Source organism: Mastigoproctus giganteus, chromosome 4 (genome assembly GCF_048544385.1).
Source record: "Mastigoproctus giganteus isolate SK-2022 chromosome 4, ASM4854438v1, whole genome shotgun sequence".
In the NCBI taxonomy this organism is placed as follows: Eukaryota; Metazoa; Arthropoda; class Arachnida; order Uropygi; family Thelyphonidae; genus Mastigoproctus; species Mastigoproctus giganteus.
Genome location: NC_143578.1, coordinates 241,616,431 through 241,632,213, shown reverse-complemented (window position 1 = coordinate 241,632,213; position 15,783 = coordinate 241,616,431). Strand labels below are relative to the sequence as shown.

The 15,783-nt window shown below is 36.5% G+C and overlaps 1 protein-coding gene across 2 annotated transcripts in view; it reads left to right on the top strand.

Annotated features, from left to right (window-relative positions):
- LOC150087567 (syntaxin-7-like) overlaps positions 1 to 8,027 on the top strand; it is a 166,186-nt gene extending 158,159 nt beyond the window's left edge. For both annotated transcript variants that reach the window (XM_090372129.1, XM_090372130.1), the window contains exon 12: positions 7,644 to 8,027. The gene's annotated coding sequence lies outside the window, so the exon portion shown is untranslated. The remainder of the gene's footprint in view (positions 1 to 7,643) is intronic.
- Positions 8,028 to 15,783: the final 7,756 nt, after the last annotated feature.

Genomic DNA, 15,783 nt, shown 5'->3' with positions numbered 1-15,783 from the left:
AAGCTTCTTTATGAGAGAAATATCAAGGCTTTCTGGAACACCATCTATAATAGCAGGATCCTTGAAGACTCAACTTGGCAGCAAACATTGTAAAAACTATCAGAGCAAGCAGAGTTGTAAATACTTTATGGGGATATCATCTCTAGGCGTATATTGATAAGAGTATATTGTAACCACTGACCTGAATGTTAAAGAGAGGTCAGTGGTTACAATATTCTTATTGATATATCTTTTCTTTTCTGGTGACCTGCAGGATGCCATTGAACACCAGCCAAGTTTCGGATTTTGGTGCTAATCCTGCAAGTCTTCTCAAAATTTGCTTCAGTGATCTGGTGAGAATACTGTTGCTTCTTCTTCTCTTCAGCAAATCTCTGGAGACTCATTTTTCCAGAAATCCTGAAAATCACCAATAATTCTCCCTTCTTGAAGAAAGGTAAACGAAGGATTTCTATAAATTATGAGCTTATCCTCAGGAGTTTAGTTAATCTTTTTGAAAGTATATTTCACAAGCATTACTCATGGTACTTCAAGAGACTCCTCTGAGGTGAGCAGTTTGGATTCTGCCAGGGCAGAACTATTACAACTAACTTTTGTTCGCTTTAGAACTTAATCACAACTTTTAGTAGACAAATCTAATGTACTAGAACTTTAATACCTAAACTCAATAAATTTTTATAAGCAATATAACACAAACAAGGAAAAGTGAACTAAACAAAGACAGGTAAAGTCACCCTTAAAAAAAAAAAAAAGAAATTCTAATACCAATTTCAAATGACTCTGGGAAAATGCAAATCTGATTCCATTCAAGACCATTTGAAATGTGCAGTACAGCCTCACTAACTTTTGTGCTTATAAACCAAGTAACAATCACTGAGAAGCATGATATATCATACACTCATTTAATCACAATCTTTCTCTTGATAAATTTTTAGAGATATTGAGTTGGTCCACAAGTAGATTTCCAGCTATTTGGCCAGCAAACAGAGTAGTTTGAGGCTACGATGAAACTCCTAGAATGTATGTTTGCAACAGGGATGTACTTTGTGGCTCTGCACCATGCCAACTTCTCTTTTCTATTTAAGTATCTTGTTTTTGCTGATGATGTGAGGACCTTTTCCCATATTACTTAGGCAAGATGTGGTGACAAATTGCTCATTAGTTCCTTGACTGTTGCAAGATTTTGGAGCTGCAACTCAATATTAACAAACAGAAATTTGGCAGTGAAAGAAAGCACAGCAGTGTAACCTATAATTACAGCACTGATGGTACTCTTATGATTTCAGTGTACAACATGTAAACTCCAATCAGATACAAATTCAACAAGCATGTACATAATCACCAAAAATTCAGTCAGATGATCATTCAGGTTTATAGAGGCATTCCCATTACCTTAATCCACCCAAGATGGGGAGGCTAAGCTATTAGGAATTCCTCAATTAAGCTGAGTGATTCATAAACCTTAGTACTTTTTCAATTTGTATGCACCTAAAATCTGGAGTTCAGCCCTTAAAACTGATACCTTGTTGAATATTTATTGCTTGTTGAATTTCGCTTGTTGAATATTTATGTGTTTCTTTATATTTATTGAAAAGTGATCCGAGTTTGTTATAAGTGGAAAAAATAAGAGTGATATCTGTACCTGCAAATATTTGCCAAAATTGTCCTGCAAGATTACTATGATAAGGAAGGACAAGACGTGTTTTACTATTTATGATGTGTTTTATGGGGTTATTGATATTATTTTTTGTGATGGAAATGGTATGTTGGATTAATTTTGGAGGGTAATTTCTGGCTATTAATTTTCTCAATCTCACCATATATAAAACAGGTACTAAACTAGGAACTAAGATCTATAGAAAACATACGCACACAGGGAAATTCCTACGTTTTACATCACACCCTTTAAACATAAAGTCTGTTCTCTATAACCAAATCTACAACACCATTAAATTCAGCACCTCACGAGACGCCGACCGGGCTAGCCGAGTGGGTAAAGTACCTGCCCGGCAACCCAAAGGTCGCGGGTTCGATTCCCGCCTCGGGCTTGGATCAAAGTACTGCAAAAACCTTGGGAGGTGCAATATGGCCACAGAAGCCGATGCGCCAACAACTACCAAATCAAAAAAAAAAAAAAACCTCACGAGACAGCCTATCCAATGAGTTACAATATCTCACCAAAAAAATTCATAGCCAGAAATTACCCTCCAAAATTAATCCAACATACCATTTCCATCACAAAAAATAATATCAATAACCCCATAAAACACATCATAAATAGTAAAACACGTCTTGTCCTTCCTTATCATAGTAATCTTGCAGGACAATTTTGGCAAATATTTGCAGGTACAGATATCACTCTTATTTTTTCCACTTATAACAAACTCGGATCACTTTTCAATAAATATAAAGAAACACATAAATATTCAACAAGCGAAATGAATAATATTATTTATTTAATAAAATGTCAACACAATTGTAACGCGTGTTACATTGGTAGTACCACAACCAAATTTGGTTCAACCCAATCATCCAATACCAGAGCATACTATCACTACAATAGCTTCAGAACTAGACAATGTCTAAAAATATATATAAATTCATATTCATACACCGACCATTGAATAAGATTTAAAATTTAATATGACTACAATCTTTACACAAAAATATTTACAATAAACTATTGCGGAATGCTAAAAACTGTAATAAAAGATCATTTACAATAAAATTTGCTAAAATATAAAACATTAAAAGCGCTAAAAACCTGAAGCTTTCGGGAGCGTCAGCTCCCTTCTTCAACAGTGATATGACTTCCTGCAACATCTCCTTAAGTAGCAGGCTCACGGTACCTCCACACGTGGTATTTCTCCACGTGGTTCAATCGGCACATGGTCAGAACTGGAAGCGGAAATGTCTCGGGAACGTGGCAAAGAAAATCGTTCATCCGACCTTAATATAATTGTTTCAAAGATAGGATTAATACGTATACCTCTATCTCTATTGATGGTATTCCTACTGGATGAACTAATCCGTAAACCCTCGAGCCATTTACGCTCCCAGTATCCATGTGCACGATCCAAAATAATAGCGTCCTCCGGGGAGATTTGATGCTGCTTCTCCCAAAAATGTTCGGCCACAGCAGACTTGTTGTATTCAGCGGTTCTTATGGCATTTAAATGTTCCCCCAGACGATCCCTGAGCCGTTGTTTTGTTTCTCCCACATAACACTCCCCACAATCCGGGCATTCTATTCTATAAACCACTCCACTACTAAGATCTTTTGGTATGCGGTCTTTGACCTGAGACACAGCTGTGCACAGCCTCCGCCCAGGAAGCTGTACACACCATGTCCCATAACCCCTTAAAATTCTTGCCAGATGTTCAGTAAGGCCCGGATAGTAGGGGATGTATGCGGTGGCTACCGGAACGAATGACTCCCTACGTTCGAACACTTCTCTACTATATCTATCCAGGATCCTCTGGGGGTATCCGCACTTTCTAAGTTCTGCCGTGACACGATTAATTTCTCTTTCTTTATCCTCAGAAGTGGTACAGTGTGATCTTACTCTGTCAAATAAAGCTTTTGCTACACTATTCTTGTATTGTCCAGCTTGTGCTGAATTGAAATGGGTGTATTGACCTCTACACATGGGTTTTTTAAAAACTGACGTCTTAAGTCTAACCCACCCTGGAGATCAATACATCCAAAAATGACAGGGTACCACCTATTTCCACCTCTGAGGTGAATTGTATAAATTGGGAGAAGCTATTAAGCCAGCAAACGGCATCATCCTCCCTTCCCTTCTGGACCAGGGCAAAGGTATCATCAACATATCTTCTCCAATTCCTAATAGGAAACGAACACCCACTAAAAACCTTACTTTCCAACTCATCCATGGCTAAATTGGCCACGTTCCCGAGACATTTCTGCTTCCAGTTCTGACCATGTGCCGATTGAACCACGTGGAGAAATACCACGTGTGCAGGTACCGTGAGCCTGCTACTTAAGGAGATGTTGCAGGAAGTCATATCACTGTTGAAGAAGGGAGCTGACGCTCCCGAAAGCTTCAGGTTTTTAGCGCTTTTAATGTTTTATATTTTAGCAAATTTTATTGTAAATGATCTTTTATTACAGTTTTTAGCATTCCGCAATAGTTTATTGTAAATATTTTTGTGTAAAGATTGTAGTCATATTAAATTTTAAATCTTATTCAATGGTCGGTGTATGAATTTATATATATTTTTAGACATGAGTTTTCCCGACCTCAGAGGCCTCTTTCAGGATATTGTGAGTAGTTATGGCCATATAGTTGTGCAGCATCTCCGACAGTATCAGAAGTATTGTGTAAAAGAAGCTAGACAACAACAGCATTTAAGATTTGCGTACCGTTGCAGAGCGCATGGGCTGGTACCGCACGGCTTTAGTGTTAAATTACCTTTTCAGGATGTTCAATTAGTACGGGCCACCATGCATTTTCAAAAGAGTATTATGAATGTTTGGATTCGTAAGCTGCACGAAGATCTCAGATTTACTAGACGACAAATTGGCATGTATTTAGGTAATATTAGTAGCAATGTTTCTTCTAGACACCTAGTTCTTATTAGAAGGTTGGTCTCGGATAAAGTTGTTAGGGTAGCAGAGTCATATAGAGAAAGACAAATTATGAAGTTTAATAGGTTGGTGAGTGAAAATGTGGTACGGCGATATGATAATAGCACCCATTTTATACATAATTTGAGTAATAGACAGCTCATGAAAGAACAGGAGGCAGTCCTTAGTTTAGGCCCCAAGTTCACTCTGGTGTCTTCGAAACCCCCCATTGCGGAGATAGCAATGGGTATTGAACGGGCCATTAATAAGTTTCCTGAGCCTTTAGCTAATGAAATCCGGGTGAAGTCAGCTGCAGTGTTGAGTCAGGTGAGGAAGGCACCCCCGAATCTCAGCCTTAGTCAAAAGAGAGCTCTAGAGGAATTGAGAAGAGACAAAGGAATAGTTGTTTTACCAGCAGACAAAGGGAGATCAACGGTGGTCCTGAATACAGAAGATTATAATAAGAAGGCATTGGATCTTCTGCAAGATAATAGCACTTCTAAGGTGATCCAGAGGAACCCGTTAGTGGGGCTGGAACAGCGAGTCAATAAACTGGTACAATCCTGGTTGAACACGGAGAAGATTTCCAAGGAGACTTACTGGTCATTACACACTACAGGTAGTCAACTCCCGCGATTCTAGGGACTGCCAAAAATTCATAAGGCAGAAGTGCCCTTGAGACCTCTAGTTTCATTTATAGGGAGTCCTTCCTATGCGCTATCAGGGTACTTGGCTAAATTAATTGCACCCATAGTGGGGCAGTCCGAATATGTTGTTAAAGACAGTAGAGAGTTTGTGAATTTTGTGGGGAATTTGACTATAAATGATGATGAGAGCATGATCTCTTTTGACGTTATATCTTTATTTACATGTATTCCTATTAGTCATGCAGTATATTGTGTAAAAATGGCATTGACCAGGGATGCCTCCCTTGGTAATAGATCACTTCTCGGTGTGGAAGACATTTGCACCGGGGTAGAATTATGTCTAGCTAGTACTACCATGTTGTTTCAAGGAACTATGTATAAGCAGGTTCGCGGTACTGCCATGGGTTCACCCATTAGTGCCACCGTGGCCAATTTAGCCATGGAGGAGTTGGAAAGTAGGGTTTTTAGTGGGTGTTCGTTTCCTATTAGGAATTGGAGAAGATATGTTGATGATACCTTTGCCCTGGTCCAGAAGGGGAGGGAGGATGATGCCGTTCGCTGGCTTAATAGCTTCTCCCAATTTATACAATTCACCTCAGAGGTGGAAACGGGTGGTACCCTGTCATTTTTGGATGTATTGATCTCCAGGGTGGGTTTTAGACTTAAGACGTCAGTTTTTAAAAAACCCATGTGTAGAGGTCAATACACCCATTTCAATTCAGCACAAGCTGGACAATACAAGAATAGTGTAGCAAAAGCTTTATTTGACAGAGTAAGATCACACTGTACCACTTCTGAGGATAAAGAAAGAGAAATTAATCGTGTCACGGCAGAACTTAGAAAGTGCGGATACCCCCAGAGGATCCTGGATAGATATAGTAGAGAAGTGTTCGAACGTAGGGAGTCGTTCGTTCCGGTAGCCACCGCATACATCCCCTACTATCCGGGCCTTACTGAACATCTGGCAAGAATTTTACGGGGTTATGGGACATGCTGTGTACAGCTTCCTGGGCGGAGGCTGTGCACAGCTGTGTCTCAGGTCAAAGACCGCATACCAAAAGATCTTAGTAGTGGAGTGGTTTATAGAATAGAATGCCCGGATTGTGGGGAGTGTTATGTGGGGGAAACAAAACAACGGCTCAGGGATCGTCTGGGGGAACATTTAAATGCCATAAGAACCGCTGAATACAACAAGTCTGCTGTGGCCGAACATTTTTGGGAGAAGCAGCATCAAATCTCCCCGGAGGACGCTATTATTTTGGATCGTGCACATGGATACTGGGAGCGTAAATGGCTCGAGGGTTTACGGATTAGTTCATCCAGTAGGAATACCATCAATAGAGATAGAGGTATACGTATTAATCCTATCTTTGAAACAATTATATTAAGGTCGGATGAACGATTTTCTTTGCCACGTTCCCGAGACATTTCCGCTTCCAGTTCTGACCATGTGCCGATTGAACCACGTGGAGAAATACCACGTGTGGAGGTACCGTGAGCCTGCTACTTAAGGAGATGTTGCAGGAAGTCATATCACTGTTGAAGAAGGGAGCTGACGCTCCCGAAAGCTTCAGGTTTTTAGCGCTTTTAATGTTTTATATTTTAGCAAATTTTATTGTAAATGATCTTTTATTACAGTTTTTAGCATTCCGCAATAGTTTATTGTAAATATTTTTGTGTAAAGATTGTAGTCATATTAAATTTTAAATCTTATTCAATGGTCGGTGTATGAATTTATATATATTTTTAGACATGAGTTTTCCCGACCTCAGAGGCCTCTTTCAGGATATTGAGAACTAGACAATCTAGCACTGAACTTACTTTACATGCACACTCTAACAACCATACTCCCTTAGTTGATTCAGCTATTACCATATTAAAATAAAAATAAAAAAAACAGTTACAAAATTTTACAATTCGAAGCCCTCATTATAGAATGTTTTCGTCACCACTCCGATCTAAATATTATAAATGCGAAACTCCCCTTCAATCTTTCTCCGGTTTGGAATCTCACCAATCTGAGATTCCCACAAGTAACAAAGTCTTATCCACTATTTAGAATCCCAATTTAAACCAATTTAATGACAACCAAGGACGGAGTTAGTGCACTTCTACTTCCTTGCGCATCTTTTAATCCCGTTTCCATTATAATTACTATTTACCCACTCCTTAATTTAAGAACCAATCACCTTAAAGCTAGTCACCTCTTGCCATTCAAACCATAACAATTGCAGATCGATCAAGGTGAGTACTGAAAATTTAATCCCTTGCTATTTTTTGAATTTAGTAAAATTGTGAATTAAACAATTAAAGTATTCATAGTATGAAATTATTACTGAATATATTTTTAATTTTAAAAATGTTAAAAAAACAAATGACTGATCTTTTGCATATTCCTTTTATTTCAGGCTGCAGCAAGACGCAAGGCTTGCTTCTTCATCCTTGTATTTTTACTGGTTGCAGTTGTCATTGGTCTGCTTGTATGGATATCTAAACGTTAGCTCCACTTTTCTTCCTGTTAATGTTGAATTTTCGGCCATCTTTTTATAAGATGACATCAGATTATATATTTAATTAGTGTTGTAGGTAAGAGGTGAAAAATATGACAAAAAAAATCTTCTTCAGATAAATATATGGTAATCTTAATTTGTATATGTTGTATAATCAAGCTTTAATACCAACACATGTAAATTGTAGCCACACACTTCCACGAGTGTTCTGTTAGTTTATCCTGTACACTTTATACATTCACGAGTAATTTCTACAGATTATCAGATAAAGTTTTTATATATATATATATATATATATATATATATATATATATTTAAAAAATTGGAAATATATGGCCTGTAATGTAATTAAAACATTTGAGATTGCAGTGGTCTGTGCTGGTCACAGGATTGAAATGTGTTGCCTTTGATAGGATTTTTTTGCCATCATTGCATTGTGATTTGTAGACTAAAATCTGACTTAGTTGTTAATATTTGTATATTACAATTAATGAAGTTTTTTTTTTTTTTTTTAAATGAATACTTAAATTTCCTTGCACACCATTATGTTCATAATTGGTTAGTGTAATTTAAATAAGATATGGGTCAGATTTTGATACTAGGAAAAATACCGGTTGAGTTTTTGTAATAGGAATCTTAGCTCTTAACAGATATCCTGTAATAAAGACTGATTTGCACAGGAAGTGTATGTATGAGTTTTTCCTATATTTACTTTATGCGCAAAATAATTCACCCCTTTCCAAAATAAAATGATTAAGATTTTGTGAGATCATTTTGTTTATTTACCATTCATTCATAAACAATCCACTGATAATGGGAGAGAGTTATAGTTACTTTTGTTTAATTTTTAACCTCTCCTAAATGGGATGTAATCTGCATTAGTATAACTTCTGTTCGCCATAAACTTGTGAATGCAAGAGAGATCCTAAATTCTTGTTAAGGTGGGGTTGTTCTATGTTGTTGGCCCCAAACTAGTCTCCTTGATACATCATATGGAGTTCAGTGATTCTGCTAGTGTTGGAAGTATTTCTAAAGAAGCTATTTTGGGATCCCTTCAGTACTACACCCTGCAATTTTTTTTTTTGAAATTGCTACCCTCTGTGTGCTTAGTTTTAGGAAGAGAAAGAAATTGTGGGGAGCTTGATATTGAAGAGTACAGAGACTAGAGATCACATGATGTTATCTTTGGCCAGAAATCACAATTCAGACTGGCATGAACAGAAGTATTGTGATGCAGTAAAAAAAAAAAAAAAAATCTCAAGCATGCCATTTCTCAGGCATTTTTCATAGCATGTATTCCATTTTGCTTAATGGCACAAACTGGAAGATGTTGCAGTGTCAGTTTGAATATTCCCCTATTAGTGTTAAAAACAATATAAAGTTATTGACAGTTGTGAATCTGCTCATGTCAGCGTGAATATGCAACAAATTTCTGGCAAATAGCAGCATGGCTCTCTTCCAGAAATTGTATGAATAGTCTCCACTCCCCCATTGTTGAAATTTAGCTCCTGGTAATTTTTTCTTATTGTTCTTAATATTTAGATTAGTGAAGAATTGGGCTACTATTTCAATGCAAGTATTGAAATAGTTCAAGTACTACGTGTTATATATGTCCATCTATACTGTTTTGGAAGACTATTGTCCTTCCAGTGACAGAGCTCACTTTAGTGTTGGCTTACAGTTATTAATAACATTTTTAATCAAAGAACCATCACCAAGAAGGAAAATCCATTATTCATTAAACTCAAAGCCACTGGTTACAGCATTGCCTTCAAGATTTTGTTTTACTACCCTCTGAGCTCATTCTAGAGCCATTTCTGGCAAGGTATACAAACTTTAACTGTTATGCTATCAGGGTATTTGTTGATTATTTAGAGATGGTAGTGTCATGCATGCAAAATGTTCTCAAATATCCGTCACAAAAAAAGTGTAACAAATGGTATTCATGCCCTGGTGAACAGTAACACAGGTCAAAAGGCTTTATGCCATGGGGATCTTTGTCTTAACTGGGATGGAAATCTTACCATACCTGCCCAGAATGTGCAACATTCTGGGCAGGCTATGAGGAGCTTATTGGATACCAAAATACACCCATCCATTTATACTGAGATATGGATCTTAGTTCTACCAAGTATTCAAAAAAAAAAGTTCCTGGGAATTGATCATTGAATTCTGAGATGGCTGAACAGGATCAGAGGGGTAATCCATTTGCGATCTCTAGATCAGTACTGCATACAGACATGAATGTGGCCCACTGAACAATCAGAATCTTTGGGGGAAAATCCTATAACCCTTGCCAAATTGCCAACCAATAGGATAGGTTTCTCAAGGTTAATGAAATCATTATAGAGTCAAGAATTCCCTCCAGAAAGTTACACAGCATTGTAGGTTGGCACCTCACTAACAGCTTTATCTGTTTCAGACATATGTTCCCAACTAACACGTTTGAATATTTTGGACTCTGAAATTGACTTCCAACAAGTTATCAATAATAAGAAATAAAGGAAGCAAATCCTATAAGATTTAAATTGCATCATCAACAAGCTATAGCAAGTTTTCCTAATGCCACCAGTCCAGTTCGTCTAATCTGCATCTACACGTTGCTCACATTCCATCCGAAAACAAAGATCCTAAACAAATGTACAATAAGAAACTGCATGGAAGGGAATTATCAACTCACTACTACAGGTATATAGGCTGCTTCTAGGTTTGTTGTAGCCATTTGAGAAGGATACAATATTTTTTAAAGATCAACCTATGTTACACTTTCTGGTTAGACTATGTTGTTAAAAATTATCATATGCTGTTTTGTGTTTTATGTTAAACTTAATTTTTTGTTTGTAAATACTTTTCATGCCTTGTATGAATGTGTACATTACCTAAGTGTGAAGTAATCTGTCCTTTTTCAATACCACTGCCCCTCTAATCCAGGAAGTGAAATAATAACAATATGGTGCAGCCTTGTTATACTGAGGATTTATCCAAGAATAGCTACTGTTTGCTTCCCTACTAAATGTTCAGTTTTGCTTCACTTGGAGATGCAATAAAAAAAAAAAAATACAAAAATAAAATGTTCTTTGCAAAAGCATTTTCCTCTTGGAGGGTGAACCAGTTACTGTATCTATCAGTTGTGTGTATTAAGTTTTTGTAAACAACACATGACATTATTTTTAAGGCTATGTATATATGAAACATCTCTAAAATGGATGCCACCTGGTCATAAGAAAGCGCCCACTATAGGGAGAGAGGTCTGTGTAGCCAGTTTCAGTAATTTGGAAAATGAAATTCACTGTAACAGGTTGCTTAGTCAGTTTTTAATTGATTATCATTGTACACGTGTTTTAATTCATTAACTTTTAATAAATAACAAAACTTTTAGTAAAAATTAATATAAATGACTTTGTTAGAGCATTTCATTTTGGCTATGGACCACTTACTAGTTTTAGTCCACGTTGTTTTTACTCCCATGGAATTTTTTTATAATGTAATAGGATACACCCTCCCTCTAATGGATCAAAACAACATCCTTTTTTAAATTTCGGCATACAGCCTTGCTGCAAACCTCAAGAAGTTTAATTTATTAAAAAAATTAGCATGCAATCAAAGTAATGCCTAAGAAAATTTCAACCAATATTCGATGGGAAAATCTACAAACACAAACTTCATACATAGCTACTTAAACAACCAAATATTTCTAACTGCCAAGTGAAAGTGGTATACAACAGCACAAGAAAATTGTCATCTCTCAGTCAAAAAAACTGTACACCACTGTCAATAAAGTAGTCAAGCATCACATTGCATTTTTATCAATATACAAGAACATTGAATGTACATAGAGTGACCATCCACAAACCTCATTTACAAAACTAAAATGTTATTGCCCAAATAGGTATAATACAAATTTGAAACTATATCCAAGTGATAGAGAATATCTTCAGGTTTTTATTTACTGATTAGAAAAAGTGCACTGCAGTAGTGGCAACCATGGAGAAATTTACCAAAAAAATTCCATTCTCTTGGTTCTGTTGTGGATAAACAGCTTCTGTATTAAGCTGTAACAGGTATGGTTTCATCCTCAGATGACTATTGGCCTTGATGTGTTAAGTTCATGACTGTCATGTCATATAAATTTATTATTAGTGGCATATGATGCATGGAAGCAAGCTAATAAAGAATCAGCCAAAAAAAAAAAAACCTTCATCACTTTTCCAATAATTTGAATCGTTCTTCCTCGAATGTATTCAAACTGCCCACCTCCTTAGTTGGAAGGAGGAAGTTTGTTCCAACATTTTGATGGCACAGTAGTTGTGTTCACCCACCTCCTCTGCCAGGATGATTGCACAAACAAGCATCCTTATGAATTTTTTGTATCATTGCAGGTCTACTTGGTGGCTTTTGTTTTAAATTTTAAACAGTGGTGGTCCATGTTTGAAATTTATACATAACAATAGTGGAAGACTGCAGATCATTGAACCAAAGTATGCACTCTGCCTTCTTGGGGGTTAGTAAATTCCTCTGTGATTAGTGTTTTTTGATTATGCTGCCATGTACTGTGGAGTGTAGTTTTCTGGTTGGATGTCGAATAAAAACTTGAAGATATCCTCTATCACCCAGACGTGGTTTCGGATTTGTATTACATACTATATTCACTTTACACAATGTTTTAATTTTGTAGATCTCATATTTGTGGATGCAGAAAACCTTCAGGGGCTATTGGTAGTTTTTTTTTAATTCTGGAAACAGCATTTCTCAGTGTGGCAATTTTATCGCCTTGCTAAATGATGTGGATAGTCCAAATAAGTTTTTGAACGTTCCTTGGTGGTTTGTATATTAACAATATATTTTGCCATCTGCTCAATGAGTAGCTGGCACAATATAAGTCTAATTGGTATTCCTGTAATGACCTTGATTTTTGTTGCGAGAGACTGTTGATCAACAAATAAGCACATATGTCAGTTACCCATGAAAGTGTTCTTCTAGGGAGGTTTAAAATATCAAAAGGACACCTATTAAACTGACTGCATCCATATTACAGGACGTTCATTTTAGAAAGGCTTGAAATCTGTTGATTGCACTGCAGTCATGAATGTGGAGCACACAACTGCAAGAGTGGGAATTTAAATGTTAAAACCACATGTTTACAATGTCTCTCCTTTCAAGCAAGGATGATATTTTAGATGGTTAGGCAGATTTTAATAAAAAGAAATGGCAAGGCAGACACGTATACTTCAGTACATACTGTTTAACAAACTTGAAAGGGTTTGTTATTCTTCTGTCTTCTATGGAAGGAGAGATGGCAAACTTGAGAAGGAATTAGTTCAATGTGTTATATAATCATCTTGTTTTGAGAAGATCACTTGGAAAATGCTAGGAATGTTTTGCTCCATAAATGATAACGTTACATTTATAAGAATGAAGGTAAGACCTTTGGTTTTATGTTTTTCCAATGTGCCTGAAGAATCCTAAAAGCAGTAGAGAACAGTGGTGGTCCTTATAGAAAATGAAACTCATTAAGATTTAAAAAAATAATAATTTGGAGCTACTAATGAAATGTTTGTTTTATACCAATAAAAAGAGTGAACAAAACTGTGATATCTTTATATACTGCATGAAGCTATATGTTCTTTTACAATGTTCATCTATTAATTAGACCTAACTTTAGTTATTGGTGCTGGCCACCATTAGAGATCAAAATATACTTAGGTGATGAAAAATTTCTGATTACTTTTCAGTTCTTTCCATTATATATCACAAAACAATGTGGCAAGCAATGCTTTTTTTTCTTTGACTAGGATGTACCAGACTGAAATGGAATAAAGTAATCAACATCAGCATATGTGTTGAGACTCCTTAAGGAAATAAAAAAAAAAGAAACTAATTTTTATACCTTGTAGGGCCATCGCAGCCGGCATTCATTTTTGTGGCAGCATATCAGCTTGATCTGACAACCACCTTACCACACCACAGATAACTCTAGACAAAATTGTTGGAAAGAGAAAAATTTAGACCTGTGGTAACCCTGCTTAAACAGCAACTCCAAGAATTATATAAGAATGAACAAAATTTAGTTTCCAAGCTTTTATTATTTATTTTATTAATTTCTGAGATTCTGCCTTCCACAGACACCTGTATACAGTTTGATGAACTGCATTACAAGATTTTTAAATTTCATCTGCTTCAAAATAACAAACCCTTAGCATTAGTTATAAATTTGTTTTAGCTTACTAACACCAAGTATTATATGCACCAGTTTTATCTGCAGGTATTTTTGTTCCATTTAAGGATAAAACTGGAACAACATTCTCAGGGATCCAATTTTATCATCCATTAGTGGACTAGCAGATAAAATAGTTTGTATGTGGTGTCCACTAGTCGATGATAAAATAGCTTGTTTTGTGAGCCCTTTCAATATAAAAATTCCACGTGCTCAATTTGTTACCCTCTGCTTCCTTAGTGTCTTGCACACCTCAATCAGATCACTCTTGAGATGCATTTTCAAGCCTTTATTATTCACACTGGAAAATGATGCAAGCTCATAAAAAAAAAAAAAAACGCCCCTACTCATCTGTTTATTCCCTGTAATAGGTCTAATTCTTCCTTAAATTTCTTCAAACTACCTATTTCCACAACACCAGATGGTAGTTTGTTCCAATGTTCAATTACTTTCCCTGAAAGTTTCTATCCTGCAGTTTTTGTAGACAACGCAAACCTCATCTGGATCCTGAACTTCAAATTTCTAATGTCTCCATCCTGGTCCTTAATAACATCAGATTTCTAGGATTAATCCTTGACAACAAGTTAAATTTTATAGACCATATTAAAAATGTAAGTACTTCCTCTCTAAAAAAAAGTTAAACATACTCAGTTTTATCCGTAAACATGAGGTGCAGATCGTACCTCTCTGCTTCGACTATACAGGGCATTAATCAGATCTCACCTTGATTATGGAGCTCCCATCTATGATTCTGCCAGAATGAGTGATTACGCTGGCTTGATCCCATTCAACACAATGCTTTGAGGACTGCACTTGGTGCTTTCAGAATGTCACCCATACAGTCTCTACATTGATGCTCATGAACCCCCCACTAACGTTACATAGGAAAACACTGTTACTAAAGTATGCTGTTAAGATACAAAGTTGTGCCTCGCATCTCATTGTCATATTTGTTCAATCCACCATTAGAAAACCTCTTCAGAAATAAACCTAACATAGTAAAGCTAGCCAGTTTTTGCCTCCTTGAACTGGTGGAAGTTTGGAATGTTTCCATTCATTCCGTACAACAGGTAGCAACCTGCTGTCAACCACCATGGGCTTCTCTTCCTCTGGTGACTTGTGATACTTACCTCTGCCAGTGGGGAAAGGGTGTTTTACAAGCATCTAATATCAAACAACTTCATGCAGTTCACACTCAAAGATATATTGATTTTTCCCCAATTTATACAGATGGCTCTAAATCTAATTCAAACTTTGGAGCAGCTGCAGTGCTTCTGAATACCATTATTTCAGTATCCCTCCAATTTGAATTCAGTATCTTCTCAGCTGAATTATATGCAATTAAACTGGCCTTACAAAATCTCTGTTCTGATCGGTCTTTAAAATCTGTTATTTGCACAGATTCACTCAGTTCAATCATAGCTTTATGTAATTCCTCAGATAAAGTTCACCGTTATAGACAAAATGCGAAGCATATTACTAAAAATTGAAGAACGCCATCAACAGGTCACCTGTTGGATTCCAGCACATTCTGGTATTTTAGGCAATGAACTGGCTGATAAAGCTGCAAAAAATCCACCTACTTTAGACTTAACTAATATCCCTGTTCTGCCATCAGACTATGCATTAACTATTCAAGCTGCTTGCTTGTCAGAATGGACAACATATATAGCACTCTTAAACAAATAAAAACTTTTTCAATTTAAACAGGATCCGAAAATTTGGCACTCCAGTATCCGTACATCAAGACGAGAAAAAAGTAGTCCTTTCAAAGAATAGGTCATACCCATCTTTATTTACTCACAGGAGATGATCCTCCACATT